The sequence below is a fragment of the Typopeltis vanoorti genome, chromosome 5 (assembly GCF_054136105.1).
Source record: "Typopeltis vanoorti isolate ZY-2024b chromosome 5, IOZ_Tvanoo_1.0, whole genome shotgun sequence".
In the NCBI taxonomy this organism is placed as follows: Eukaryota; Metazoa; Arthropoda; class Arachnida; order Uropygi; family Thelyphonidae; genus Typopeltis; species Typopeltis vanoorti.
The window spans coordinates 144,610,212-144,625,112 of record NC_143553.1 but is presented as its reverse complement, the minus strand read 5'-3'; the positions used below and the strand labels follow the sequence as shown (position 1 = coordinate 144,625,112).

General features: G+C 38.8%; 1 protein-coding gene across 3 annotated transcripts in view; it reads left to right on the top strand.

Moving 5' to 3' along the window:
- LOC150106902 (uncharacterized) overlaps window positions 1-14,901 on the top strand; it is a 191,008-nt gene that overhangs the window by 137,282 nt on the left and 38,825 nt on the right. The window lies entirely within an intron of this gene.

Below are 14,901 nucleotides of genomic sequence, written 5' to 3'. Positions count from 1 at the left end.
TTTAGACAGCTAAGTTTGGCAAGTGCAAGAAGAATGATTGTTATGGGAGATTTTAACTTCAGTAGTATAAATTGGAGAGAGGAAGATGCATGTAGCAATAGGGGAATGGAATTTCTAGAATTCTTGAGGGACAAATGTCTTAGGCAACATGTAACAGAGGGAACAAGAGGTTCAAAGGTTTTGGATTTGGTTATAGCATCAGAAGAGTTGATAATAATTGAGTTGACGTCTCTCCCACCAGTTGGAGAGAGTGACCATATGGTGTTGACTTGGAAAATGAATAGACATGCAGGAGTATCAAAGAGACGGGAACTTATATGGAATTATAAGGCAGTTGATTATAATAGTCTTAGACGTCAACTTCGGGAAGTTTCATGGAGGGAGGAATTGGAAGGCCGGGATATCACCAGTGCGTGGGAAATTGTGAAAGAATATTTGTTATCAGCAATGGTAAGTTGTATACCACGAGTGAAGAAGAGGACGCAATTTGGAGTAAAGTGGATGACAAACAATATTAAACAGGAATTGCATGAGAAAAAGAGGCTATGGAAGAGATATAAGGAGACAGGTGAAGAGATGCATGAGGAATATAAGACACAGGCCAGAAGAGTGACTAGTGTGGTAAGGAAAGCGAAACTGGAATATGAGAGGAGATTGGCCCTAAGATCCAAAGAAAATCCTAGGGAATTTTTTAGCTATGTGGCCAGTAGGAGGAGAAATGACTGTGGAAGAATGATATTGTGGGATAAAAATGGGAATAGAGTGACTGATGCAGAGGACATAGTGGAATTGTTCAATGAACACTTTATTGGAGTATTTCATCCTAGAGGAGTCAGTTTTAATGCTAAAGGGATAGGACTGGTTCAAGGTCTGGAGGTACAGGAGGAGAGTGTGTTTCAGATACTGAGTACTCTGGATGTCAGTAAAGCTGGGACTGGATGGTATTTCACCACGAGTTTTGAGAGAATGTGCTAGGGAATTGACAGTACCTTTAACGTGGCTTTTCAATGAAAGTCTGGCTTTGGCAAAGGTGCCCAGGGAATGGAAGGAAGGTAAGATAGTGCCATTACATGAGGGTGGTAACAGACTGGAAGTGTCTAATGATAGGCCAGTCTGTGTGTCATCAGTAGTTGTTAAGATCTTGGAGAAAGTAGTGAGGGACCATATACAGCATTGGGCAGATGAGGGTAATGTTATCTGTGAGAATCAACATGGATTTGTGAAAGGACGCTCTTGTTTTAGCAATATGCTAGCCTTTTATAATAAAGTTACAAGAACATTAGATGAGGGAAAGGCATATACTGCAATTTTCTTACACTTGGCGAAGGCATTTGACAGGGTGCCACATGATAAGCTGATATTTAAGTTGCAGCACATGGGTCTGGATGTCAGATTGGTCAACTGGATTCAGGATTGGCTGTCTGATAGGTATCAGAGAGTTGTGTACGGTGGAGCAGTTTCCAGGAGGCAGAGGGTTACAAGTGGGGTCCCACAGGGCTCAGTACTAGGACCTATATTGTTTAACCTTTATATCAATGACATAGCCAGTGGATTGCAGGGGGATATTCAGTTGTTTGCAGATGATGCGAAGCTGGGAAGGATTATTAGTAATAGTGCAGATGTGGTAGCCCTGCAAGAGGATTTAAATAAGCTAGATAGATGGGCAAATGAATGGGGGTGTCAGTTTAATGCAACAAAATGTAAGGTCTTGAGGTTTGGGAAACATCGATGGGATGCTGCATGCTCTATGGGAGGAGTTATACTGGAGGAAGTAGGGGAGACAAGAGATCTGGGGTTGATGATTGATAGAAACCTGAAGTTTAGGGGACATATTGCAAAGGTGGTGAAGGTAACACAGAGGATTGCTGCTATTATGAGAAGGACACTGACCTGCAGAGATAAGAGGGTTATCATTCCGTTGTATAAGTCTCTGATCAGACCACACTTGGACTATTGTTCTCAGATTTGGTCCCCAGGATTTGAAGGGGATAAATTAACTGTGGAAAGGATACAAAGACGGATGACAAAGATGGTTTCAGGACTGTACAAGGATAGTTATGAGGATCGGCTGAGAGAATGTGGACTGCAGAGTTTGGTGGATAGAAGAAGGAGAGGTGATATGATTGAGACTTTTAAACTGTTGAGAGGTGGTTACAGGGTTGACACTGGGGAATTCTTTCGCTTGGTTGATCAGCGGGAAGGAGTGATGACAAGAGGCCATCCCTGGAAGTTACGAAAGGAAACTGTGAGCAAGAGGGTAAGGAGTGGTTTCTTTGTGTGGAGGGTGGTTGAGCCTTGGAATGCATTGCCTGATGGAGTGGTGGGAGCGAGAATGGTCAGTGAGTTTAAAGAGTGGTATGATAGACTTTGTGTTTCTCAGGGGGGGACCTCCCCTCGATGAGTCTTGACAGACTTTATGTCTTAGGAAGGACCTCCCTCGATGAGTCTTTTGACTCATCGAGGCCTGAATAATAATAATAATAATTTGGGTGGTTTATCAGGATTTCGCAGGATTCTTTAAATTTTCTTTCATACCATGTTTTTGTGCGGTGTAAGGAGCAGGTGCTTTTCCAGTTGATTTGGTGTAAGGTGTTAAGTGCATGGTCTGAGAGGCCTGCTTCACTATAATGGTTATATTTAATGTGTCTAATGTGTTCTTTCTTGCATATAGAGATTGTCCGTCCTGTTTCATCAATGTACGGTAAGTTACAGGTGCAGCAGATGCAATAGACTCCAGGATGTGGTAATGGGAGGAGAGGATCCTTAGAGGAGCTGAATATGGTTTTAAGTTTAGTGGGTGGTTTAAAGGTGGCATTGAGGTTATAATGTTGTAGGATTCTGTTGATTTTTTCTGATAACCCTTTAATGTATGGAATGGCTATGGTTTTACTGTAATCTAGATTCGTTTTTGTTGTGATTTTATAGAGTATTTTATTGACAGTATTTTTGTTATAGCCATTGTTTATGAATCCTGATAAACCACCCAAATATCAACAATAAAGATGGTATGAAAATTCCAAGGATCTGGATGGCACACATTCAGCCAACCTAATATGAAAGATTCAACATGTCAGGACTCTAGCCAATCTGCTAGTATTAGAAACCATTCCACTCCAACTGGCTGAAATGATGTTAATATATGTATATAGTAGACAACACAAATAATAGGACTCTAGCGTTGATGTATAATTTTTTTTTTTTTTTTTTTTTTTTCACCAGAGGTCAGGCCAACAATTGTGGTAGCAGTTAGTCAGTGTCTTTAACGAACCAGTATGATTGGAGTATAGCTTGTTTCTTGTGTATATTTGTACGCTCCAGAAGATGACCTTGACATAAAGGTCGAAACGTCGAATTGTAAAATTTTAGTAATATTAAACTAAAGTTTTTATTCAAACACGGTAGTTGTCTCCATAATTTCCAAAAATGCATTCGGATCACCGTGCAAGCCTAAAAGAAAGGATAAGATACTTTGGAGTGGTGGTGGTGGATAAAGACAGAGGTCACATTGCAGAAGTTGTGAAACATCACATCAGATTATGATAATGATGCAGAAGAGTTTAACTTGTAAAAATAAAGAGGATCTGGTTCCATTGTATAAGGCTGATCAGGCCTTGTATTATTATTGTGCACAGATTTGGTCCCCTGGTTTTCATGGTGATGAGGATATGTGGGAAAGGGTCCAGAGAAGACTGACTAAGGTCATAACTGGCTTTGGATATGTGATATGAGGACAGGTTGAGGGAATGCAGTTTTACAAAGCCTTGTGAATAGGAGGAAGAGAGGGGGATATGATTGAGACATTTAAGTTGGTAAAGGGTTGTTACCAGGTTAATGTGGAAGAAATTTTTCGTAGATCGGGAGAAAGGGGTAGAACAAGGAGGCATAACTGGAAGTTGTATAAGGAGGGCATGAGTAGGGGCATAAGGAGTAGATTCTTTGCATGGAGAGAGTGGCTGGTCAGTGGAATGCTTTGCTTGACATTGTGGTGAATGCAAATGCATTGAATGAGTTTAAAGCACGATTTGATGGGTTTTGTGTGTAATGTGTTTGCCTCCTACAATGAGACTTTTGACTTCATGGAGGGATGGTATTAATAATAATAATAATAATAAAGTATACTTGAGAAACAGCCAAGAAAAAATTGTGAAAGGAAAGCTTGGAGAAGAACAAGTTCCGTTTCAGGCCAAATAGAGGTCCTTTGCATCATTACCATAATTTGCTGTGTTGTACTCACAATTTTAGCAAAATGTCCCCAAAATTTCAGGTCCCTATCCACCATCACCACAGATCTTTCATCTCCTCCATCTCTCCCCCTAAGATAATCCAACTAATCTTATACTCTGCATCTGATCTTTGCTTCCCAGATTTTAAAACCTTACACTTTACTACATTGAACTGGAAGCTCCCATACACTTACCCCTTCATCTGATCTATTTAGTCCTCTTACAAGGCTACAAGAACAGTTTTATTCCTCATAGCTCTCCTCAACTTTGCATCATCTGCAAACAACTGTATATCACCATTCAAGTGCCCTTACCAAAGTGATTTACATACAAATTAAGCAATGGCCCAAAACAGACCCCTGGGACACACACCACTAGTGAATTTCCCCTTCTGAGATATTGCTCCCCTAACTTGCTGATACCTATAAGACAGCCATCCAAATTCCATCTGTTCTAATTTAATTACTAGCTTGTCATGTGGCAATTTATCAAAGGCCTTTGCAAAATCTAAATATGCTACTGTATATGATTCCCCACCCCCTTTGTCCAATGCATTTGTCACCTTGTTTTAATAAGTAAGCAGATTACATAAACATGATCTTCCTTTAGCAAACCCATTCTGTCCATCAAAGAAGATTCTGCTGCTGCTGCTGTTGTCAATCCAGTTCTGAATCCTGTCTTCATTAGTTTCTAACACTTTGACTGTAACTCCAGAAAAGCAGATTGGTCTATATTCAAAGCCTGTCTTATTACCTCCTTTATAAAGTGGAACAATTTTTGCCATCTTTCCACTCCTTTTGAACTTGGGCCAATCTACGATTCGTGCAAAAGAGATAAATTAAAGCTATTGTTAACTCCCAGAACATTCCCTCAAGATGTGGTGATATACCATCAAGTCCTGTAGCCTTGTTGACATCAAGTATATTGAATTCCTCATATACTTTCTGCCCACTCACCATCAGTGGCTCTTCCCCTCTCCCCCTTCCTGCTGCTCTCAAGTTATGCCTTATGTTATATTCACAAGGATGGAATGCTCTACTAAATTGCTCATTTAGAATCTCTACTGTATCCTTCTTAGTAGTTATCATTCTACCATTATCACTAACCAACATCACCCATCCATAATCATTCTTCCTTCTATTGGCCACATATTGAAAACTCCCTAGAATTTTTTTTGGCCTCATTTGCTAATTGCTTCTGATACTGCACTTTTGCTACCTTTACCAGGTGAGTTACCTTCCTTGCTTGCTTTTTGTACTCCACTTGTTAGTGATTATTGCTATTCATCTTGTACTGCTTCCACAATGCCTTTTTTTTATTTCCCCCCAGATTGCATGCTTCACTTCTTCAGTCATCCATTCTACACACACTTACCTTATTTAACTCCCTGACCTTTGTAATAACCTTGATCATTACCTCTGCCAGACAGTTTCTGAGTATTGACCAAGCAGCATTGATTTCTTTCCCATCCAATTCCTCATTCCATGATATAGCTGCAAGCTGCCTCCTAAGTTTGTCATATAATCACCTGCTTTATAATGCCACATATAACTCTTCCTTACAGAAGTTCTGATATTTTACACAAGGATTGAGGATTTAATGAGATAATCAAATCCAAGACCCTCTGGCCTCGTGTACCCTCTCTTATGTACTGCCTGAGATATTTGTCCCTCAAAAATCACAAAATTCATTATCTTTGGTTCCAGATGCTGTTTTTTTATTCCAGTCTATATCACCATAGTTTAAATCACCCATAATGATCACCCTTTTCTTATTAGCCAGATCAGTTTGCCTATACATTTCCTTCTCACTGCTCTCCACTTCAACAAGTCTATAACAGCACCCTCCTAAACATTTCATCCTGTCCACTTCTACTTCACACTATACTGCTTCAAAATCACTATCACTGTTTGCTACTTGCATCTCATCTATCTTGGATGGGCACAACTCCTCTTCTATTATCAACAGCACTCTTCCTCCTCCTCACTTTCATGAAAAACTACATATCCTTCAATCTCTATTCCTGTTAGAATGTAATCTTCATCTAACTACATCTCACTTATTTCAACAACTGTTGGGCAAATGAACTCTATCAATGCTATAATTTCATTCCACTTATACTTCTGGTGTTCATGAGCACATACACTAGCCATTTCTGGCTCTGTAACAAGTCTCACTGACCCCCACTTCTCAGATATGACTCCTCCATACTCCCCACATCCCTGACTATCTTAATCCTTTCTTGCACACTCTTCTCCTGAAACCATCATCTACACTTCTCACACAGAGAAGTGTAGATGATTGTCTATCTGTCGATTCCCCCCCCCATTTCCCTGTCTATCATGTATTCCTTCTCTCTCTCTCTTTATCTCTCCTCCCTTTCATTCTCTTCACTCATGCCACTCCCCTCTCTATTCACTAGCTCTCCTGCTCTTCATATCTCCTCATATCTTCCATTGACTTCATTCATTACTTTTCTTGCAGCAACAGCTTCTTCAACTGATTTGCACACCAAATCTATTTAAATGTAGCCCATATTTTTTATTCAGTTCCATCCATCCTTCAAATTCATCTCACACATTTTAAAAATGGACTCTTTTCTCCTCACAGAGCTCTGTTAGCATACCATTCATAATCTTCACTTGCCTTCTCAACTCATCATTATTATATCTAGGCAGCACACTAACTACTTACCATCCACACTGTTATCTTTCATTCTCCTCAACAGCCTCCTGACATCCATTCTTGTATGCTCTTTGTTACTACCAAATCATTTCTGCCAACAACCGCTACCAACTCTTTTGCTTGCTTACTTCTCTTAACCAATGCTTCACTTATGCTGCTCATTCTACCTCCTGGAAAATGAACCTTGTGCAACTTTTCATTCACCACACCTCTAATCATTAAATCATTATATTATTATTCTCGAATCATTCAATTTCTCTTTCAAAAGGCCATCTTCTGTCCAATTCTTCCTTACATTTCCATGCAAATCTGTAATTCTCCACAGTTCATTCTTCATATGCTTAATCTCTTCCCTATATATAAATAACTTTATTCTTGAATTTCTTTTCAGATACTTTAGAATTTTATGTTTTGCAAATTCTTTACAAATTTTAATAAAGATGCCAAATACCAGATTTCAATAAAATTTACCCAGCCAGAGTGAAGTTGCTATATATCTAAAAATGCACAAATAAAATGAATTTGATGATACTTATTGCATTTTGCTAAATGCTCCAAAAAACATGACACAGAGTGTACAAATTGAGGTTGAACTACATTGGTTAATTATTCATTATTTTCTTTGGTATTCATGGCTACTCTTTGTAGCATTCCTTTTTTAACTAGTTCATGAAAAAAAAGTGATAATATTTGTCTTTTTTTTAGGCATCATAAGGATGACATATTGAGCTTCAAACAAGTCCACTATTGAAAGTTTATTTTCCACTTGGTTAGAGTATAATAAATTTAGTTTCATCCTTTATCCAAGTGTGAGCAAACAAAGTTTGCGCCTGAAAGTATCTTCAGGACTGGGTTAAGGTGATACAACACCAGGGCAACTCGTTGCAAAGGTGGAGCAAGCTACCAACACTTCTATCTTAGTATCTCCTATAATGCAAAACACATCTCCTTGCGGATATGTCTAATGTTATGCATTAAGGGAAGCGCCACTACCCAGACCGGTTTCGACCTTTATTGAGGTAGAATGGGAGTTCATGCCTTTCATCACTGGCCTCTTTAGATTTAAAAAAAAGTTGTGCTGAGAGTCAGCTTGATAGTGAGAGAGGAGAAGAAAGATAGAGTGGATAGTAGTAGGTAGTTAAAAGAGGCCTCAGTCGATCCACCTGGCCTGACTTAAATGCCAGCACCAAGCAGATCTCCGACATTATCTCCCTCCATCCGTTCTCCTCCGCGTTCTCCGGCCAGCCACCTCTTCAGATGTCTGGCCGATGAAAGAAGTGAAAAGACAAATGCAGGAAGACACACATAAATTAAAAATCAAAAGAACTAAGATTCACATAAACAGAAACGACAAAGGAGCTAGAATACACATAAACAGAACAACAAAAGTCGGTGAATTAACAAAAAAGTACTGCAAGAATGGGGGAAGAGCCTGGCCCGAGTGATGCAGCCCGCAAGGAGCTGCACCGCCTCGCTGTAAGCCTTCGCCGCTCGGGTTCTCAGGTCTGCTCCCTCCTATGTGGATTAAGCGTGAACATACAGAAACAGAACCAAGAAACTTAAAAGTTTTTTTTTTTTTTTTTTTTTTTTTTTTTTTTTTTATGTCATATTTGCCCTGCTATCTCTTACCGCTTCCTCATAGTCTTTTACCATGTTTTCCATCACTGTGAGTACGTGTACTGACTCTTCATCATTAAGTTGCCATATTCTCTTCAAGCATTCATTCCATTCCATTCCACTCGGTCGTAAGTGACTTTCCCAAACTTGAGCCATATTCTAAGACTCTTTAGCTCACCTTCACATTGCAAAGCCACGTCTCCCTTTTCCTGTACAGATGTGTGGACTTTGTTTTTTATCTCGGGTTTATTCCTAAGATAGAATAGGATTCGTTTTGTTACATTCGAATATTCATATTGGAGGTCTTTTCTTTTTACCGGTTTTGTAATGGGGTGAGAAGAACCGGTGTCTACTGGTAAAGTTCTTTTTTCAAATTCCTTCATCATCACTGGGTATCTCTTTTTCAGATCTACTCGTGTCAGCGACTTCAATGTGTCGCATAGGTGTTGTTTTTCTTCCTCTGTTAAGTGCAGGTGACCGTCCAGTTGTTGGGGCTCGACCTTGGTTATATCCTTTACATAGAGTTCTCCCCATATGAGTCTATTGCTCCTTTTAAAGAACGAGAAAGTTGGCTCTCCTTTTGTGGTCATTATCTGAAATAGTTTTTCTGCCGTTTTAGGAGATCCCTTAAAGTTCTTCAGAATGACAGAGCCGTTTGGAGTATTGCTTTTAACAAAGTCTGTTCCTTCCTTAGTTTCTGGATTGTTACCTTGCTCTCTGTCTTCTTCTTCTGATGAGATTTCTTCCTCATTTTCTGTGTTGTTTCGCGATATTTTCTCATTTCCTTCCTCATCCTCATCTGAACTTGAGGCTTCTATTTGGCTTTCAGTGTCCTGTTTATTTCATTTCATTTCTCCTTCTTCTTCCGGCGTGATGGGTCGTTTTGTTGTACTGGTGTTGATTTCCATTTCCTCTGTTTCTGTGCTGTCATTGTTGCCTTCCGATTTCTTATTGATCTGTTTCTTTTTCTTCCTAATTCTCCCTTCTGCGTTCCTCCCAGTTATCGCCCGATTTCCTAATGTAGTCGTTGCGGTAGCTGGCAGTTGGAGGGCTGGAAACTCTTCTGGTTCAGTTGTTTGTGGTTCGTTTACTGTTTGGCCGGTAGCTCGAGAGTCCTGTGTTGTGAGCCTAGAAAGGGCTACTGCCGCAGGTGTTATGGCGCCTCCTGCTCTTTCTGCAAGGGTCCTATTAGGACAAATGTCTATTTTATGGGATGTGTTCCCACATTTACTGCACGGTGACTCACATTGATTCAATGTGTGTTCTGTCGATAAGCAGTTGCGGCATGTGTTGTTTTTCGGGCAGTGAGCGCTAAGGTGACCCAAAGCGGTGCACCGAAAACATTGTTTTCTTACGCCTGGATAATTGATTATTACTCTTGCTGAGCCTAAAAAAATCAAGTTGGGGACCTCGGTTTTCATCTCGATTGAAATGCTCACTTCCCCTGACTTCCACTCTGGGATATCCGCGTCTTGTCCGATTGTTACGTTTCGGACAATCCCCCACTTGGAGAAAATGGTTTTAATGATTTCCTCCCCTTTCTCTAGATATTCGAGTGGAAATCTGTCAATTTTTACTGATTTTAAAATACTTCCGACTAGGAAGGGTAGGTATTTTTTCCCTTCACATTCTACGCCTTTAAGGAGCGTTTCTCTTGTTTCTATGTTGTTTGTTACTATTTGAAATCTACCCCCCCCGTAAGGGGTAAACCCGTAAATACTTTCTGCTTTGACGACTTTGAGAAGAGCTCTCACAAACGTCGCTTTGTCGATGTTTGGGTCAATTTCGATCCCGAGAGTACGAACTCTTGGCAAGAATTTCGACATTGTTTAAAAGCAAATACCTTACCAATGGAATAGCAAATTTCAGTCCCCGAAAGGAAATACCCTAAAACGGACCTTCCCCGATTGGAACGAGGCCGCAAAAAATAAAAACCAACAAAAGAAAAACAAGAAGGGTTCTTACCAAACAATACTGGAATAGGAGCTCTCTCTCGGGATCTGGTAACTGGCAACTGGAATCCAAAAGAAGACTGGAACATGGAGCTTTCATTCGGGGCCGCTTTATTGAGGTCTCTTCAGTGGGAGCCAGGCCCAAGTCGAGATATCAGGCAGAAGCATTAGCAGGTCATCTCCACCTATAGGAATTGCCAATTGGTGTGCCACCCTTTTTTAATAAATTACTCTGGATTTAGAGAAAGATGGTGAAAGTTTATTTTCCACTTGGTTAGAGTATAATAAATTTAGTTTAATCCTTTTTCCAAGTGTGAGCAAACAAAGTTTGCACCTGAAAGTATCTTCAGGACTGGGTTAAGGTGGTGCAACACCAGTTGAATCTCACACTGCAAATCTCTCCTGTTATAAAAGTATCACATCTATATCTGACTCAACAACCAAAATGCTCTGTTTCTTCTTCTTCTTCAGATACTAAATTTTCATGAGCAACTGCTTACCCTCTATAATTTCTAGATACATTAGCACTAGGATGATTCCCATGTTTGGGAGATACTCAAAATTCTCCTTAAAAATTGTAGATATTATTGAACAGAGAGTAATCTGACTAATTAACAACTTTGTACTTATTGATTCATGTTAGTTATGAAGAAAAGAATGAGGAAATGAAATTTGCAGAGCATCATGAATAGGAAAAATACAGGGAAGATATGATTGAGACATATAAGGTTAGTAAAGAGTTGTTACTGGATTAATGTGGATGAGATTTTTCATAGAATGGGGAAAATGGTGACAAAACAAGAAGTCATTCCTGGAAGCTGTAGGAGTGTGTGTATGGGGGGGGGGGGGGTAAGGAGCAGTTTTATAAGAGTGGAATGTGGTTAATGAGCAGAATGCACTACCTGAGAGTGTGGAAACAGTGAATCAGTCTATCACCATTTGATGAACTGTGTGACCTCCCATGACGAGTCTTTCGACTCCATTGAGATTTTATGATGATAATAATATTATGGTATATTTTTTCCATTGCAGTTGAAATCTTATGTTATTAAATTGGAAAATTAAATTCTTGTTTAATCACCTTGTGCCGATCTGAACTCCATTAAACATTCTTGTCTTTTGATTCTCATGAACTTCACTGGGACCTTAACCTCTGTGCCAGATATAAAAATCAGTCTGTAATTTTTCTGCTTCTGTTTTAGCATGATCATCTGCAGTGATACCATCTACCTACTTCACAGGGAAGGTATTTTAAAGGAGGGATAACTATATATATATATTTTACTATATACTATATTGTAGCAAGGCTTGTATGTTGGTCATACATAACATGACTTTAAATACTGAGTACAAGACAGTGTTAGATCACTCAAAAACGCGATTGTCTCTGTACCCTGCTCTCAAAAGGATGAATGAGATGTACGCAGTTCTCAAATCATATATTCTTTCACTTGATAAACCACCATTGCTTCTAAAAAATTTCTTTAGTAATCCAGTTTCAGAACTAATAGCCACATTTCTAGAATGCCAATTTGAAATGTTTCATGCAACAATTTGTGCAATTGAAGGTGAGAAAGTCACTCTTGCTGAAGCCAAATCCATTATTGAAAGCCTATTAGAGAAACTTCAGCAGAGACGAGATAATGATTTTGCAACAATTAAAGAACAGTCCTTACTGAAGGCATTAATTGAAGATGGACTCATCACTGAGAATAATTATGGTAATTATAAAAATGAATTTTATAACACCTGTATAGAATACATCCAAGAATGGTCTTCTGACACTCTTACTTTTGAAAGTTTGTCTTGGATTTTATTGAAGAATCCAGAAACCAGTCTCAGTTGGAAAAGTGTGCAGAAAAGTGTAACAACTATTGAAGAGGTCTGCCCAAACACAAAAATCAATGAAACTGAGCTGTTTGATGAGGTGATGATCTTGAAAAGGCAATTACAGAGAAGAAAGAAGAAATTAAAGCAAAATCTACAGGAGAAATTTGGTATGAATTATTCAACAGTGTTGGAGTAAATGAATTAATACATTTGAAGAAGATTGTTGAGTTCTGCTGCATTCCTGGCACAAATGCTAGTATTGAAAGACTGTTTTCCCGGATGAACTCCTTATGGACAAACACAAAAAAATAGGTTATCTGTAGAAACTGTGAAAGCTATGCTCATTGTTAAAGTGCTTTTCAATAAGGACTGTGTGGAATTTAATAACATGGTAAAACATAATCATTCTTTACTTGAGAAACTACAGTCATCTGAGAAGTATATCATAGGCAAAGATCAATGATTTAGTATTGTTTAAAGTTCAATTTTAAGATTGCTATAATTAATTAAATTCTTTTCCCTTTGCTGATGTTCGTAAGTAAGAAAAGCAATAAAATTTTGTTGGTTTATTCAAACCGAAAGTGTCCAGTATTTTTTTTTCAAAAATATATGAACCCTATTCCTAACACACTTAAACAACCAACACCCCAGGATCCACTTCCTCTTTTTCCAATTCACCTTGGAAAAAGAGGAAAACAACACCCTCCCTTTCCTAGACACTCTAATCATTCGCAGCCTGATGGATCTTTGGTTTTCTCTGTTTATAGAAAACCCACCAATACAGGCAGATATATTCACCAACAATCCCACCACCCACCTCACAACAATATGGGGATTATAAAAACACTATATAACAGGGCAAAATTAATGTGCTCAGATGACGATGCCCTAACCACTGAACTAAACCACATCCTCAACACTTTCTTAGCCAATGGCTACAACCCCCAAAAAATCCAAAAAATACTAAAATCAGTAAACCACAACCCCCCCCCCCACCTTCACAATAAAGATTACGCTAAATCTATTAACATCCCTACATTTGGGGCACCTCTGAGAAAATAACCAATATCCTCAAAAAATATGACCTAACTTCTTGTTATAGACCATATAAAAAGTTGGCATCCCTTATCCGCTCTATCAAAGACCAACCACTTCCCCTAGACCTACCTGGTGTATACCAGGCCCCTTGCAGCTGTAAATTGTCCTACTTTGGCCAGACAGCGAATATCAGGATTTCAGAACACAAAGACTACATCCGGTTTCACCAGTACAGCCACTCTGGACTTGCAGACCATGCCATAGATACCTGCCGTAGAATTCGTTGGAAGAAAACTAAACTAATACACTGCAGCAAGTTCAAGTACGAAAGATTATTCATGGAATCATCAGTAGCTCTAAAAAACGTTCCAAACCTCAACAAATTTGGGTGCACGAGACTGCCCAAATTTGGGAGACTTGCATCATGAGAACTTCAGTCCAATGGCCAAGGCAACCAATTAGCCCACTGGGGCACCATTAGGACTTTAGGAACAATATTAGTTTCTTGCCTTCTTCCTCATTTGCTTTTGTTAGTGCCTATGTGCACATACCATATTTGTATGTTCCTGAAGATGGCAATGTGATGCTGCCAAAATATTGAAGGTATTCATTAAAGTTTCCTTTAATTAATATCCGTTTTATGCATTGTAAATTCCTTAAGTCAATTACCAGTTATATATACTATATTAAATATACTTTTTAATGCACAGCTATTTTATCATATTATAATCACCTTATTATTCAGAATATCAGTTTCTTTGTTTTTTTCTACAAGGAATTTTACAATGCCATGCACCTCTGTAGGTGCATAGCATTGACAATGCTCTTTAGTTTGAAAGACCTGTGTTAGAATCTGGTTAAGGATGCAAACATTCTTTATAAAGGATTTCAACTGAAGTCAAGTTAGCCTCTCATATTGAGATAGCAGGGTTGTTTCTTCTAGAAATTCAGGTTTTTCCTCTGCCAAAGAGATTAGTAGACCAGTCGAGGCGATTAGTGTGGAACAGCCTCCTGCAATGAGTTTTAGAATTACGTACAGATGTTATACAATAATAATAATAATGCATATGTAGATAGTGTAGATAATGAATTTTTATTAAAATATCTGAGACAGTTAATTATAAGCGATTAATTTATAAATTCGATAAAGATATATAATCTAGAATAACACTTTTCATATTTAAAGGACATTTACCACCATTAATAGTACTTTTATCAACAGTGTATGGTAGTGAAACTCTGAGCCTTACTAAAAGATATTTACTTACTGAAAGATTCATTATCTACACTATCTAAATGTATGCCTGGTTGGCTGAGTGGTTAGCTTATCTGCTCTTCAGCCAAAAGGCTGTGCGTTCGAATCCCACTGTGGGCATGGATTGTTTGTGGAAATACTAGTGGTGGTGATGGTGGTGGTGGTCATTGGTAGTTGGTATTGGTGTAGTTGTGGTCAGTTGGTGGATTGAGTGGTGGAGACATAGTTGTAGAGCAGGTGCCCTCTCTCGATGAGTCTTTGGACTCCCTGGAGGTATCAAATAATAATAATTAGAGAGTGT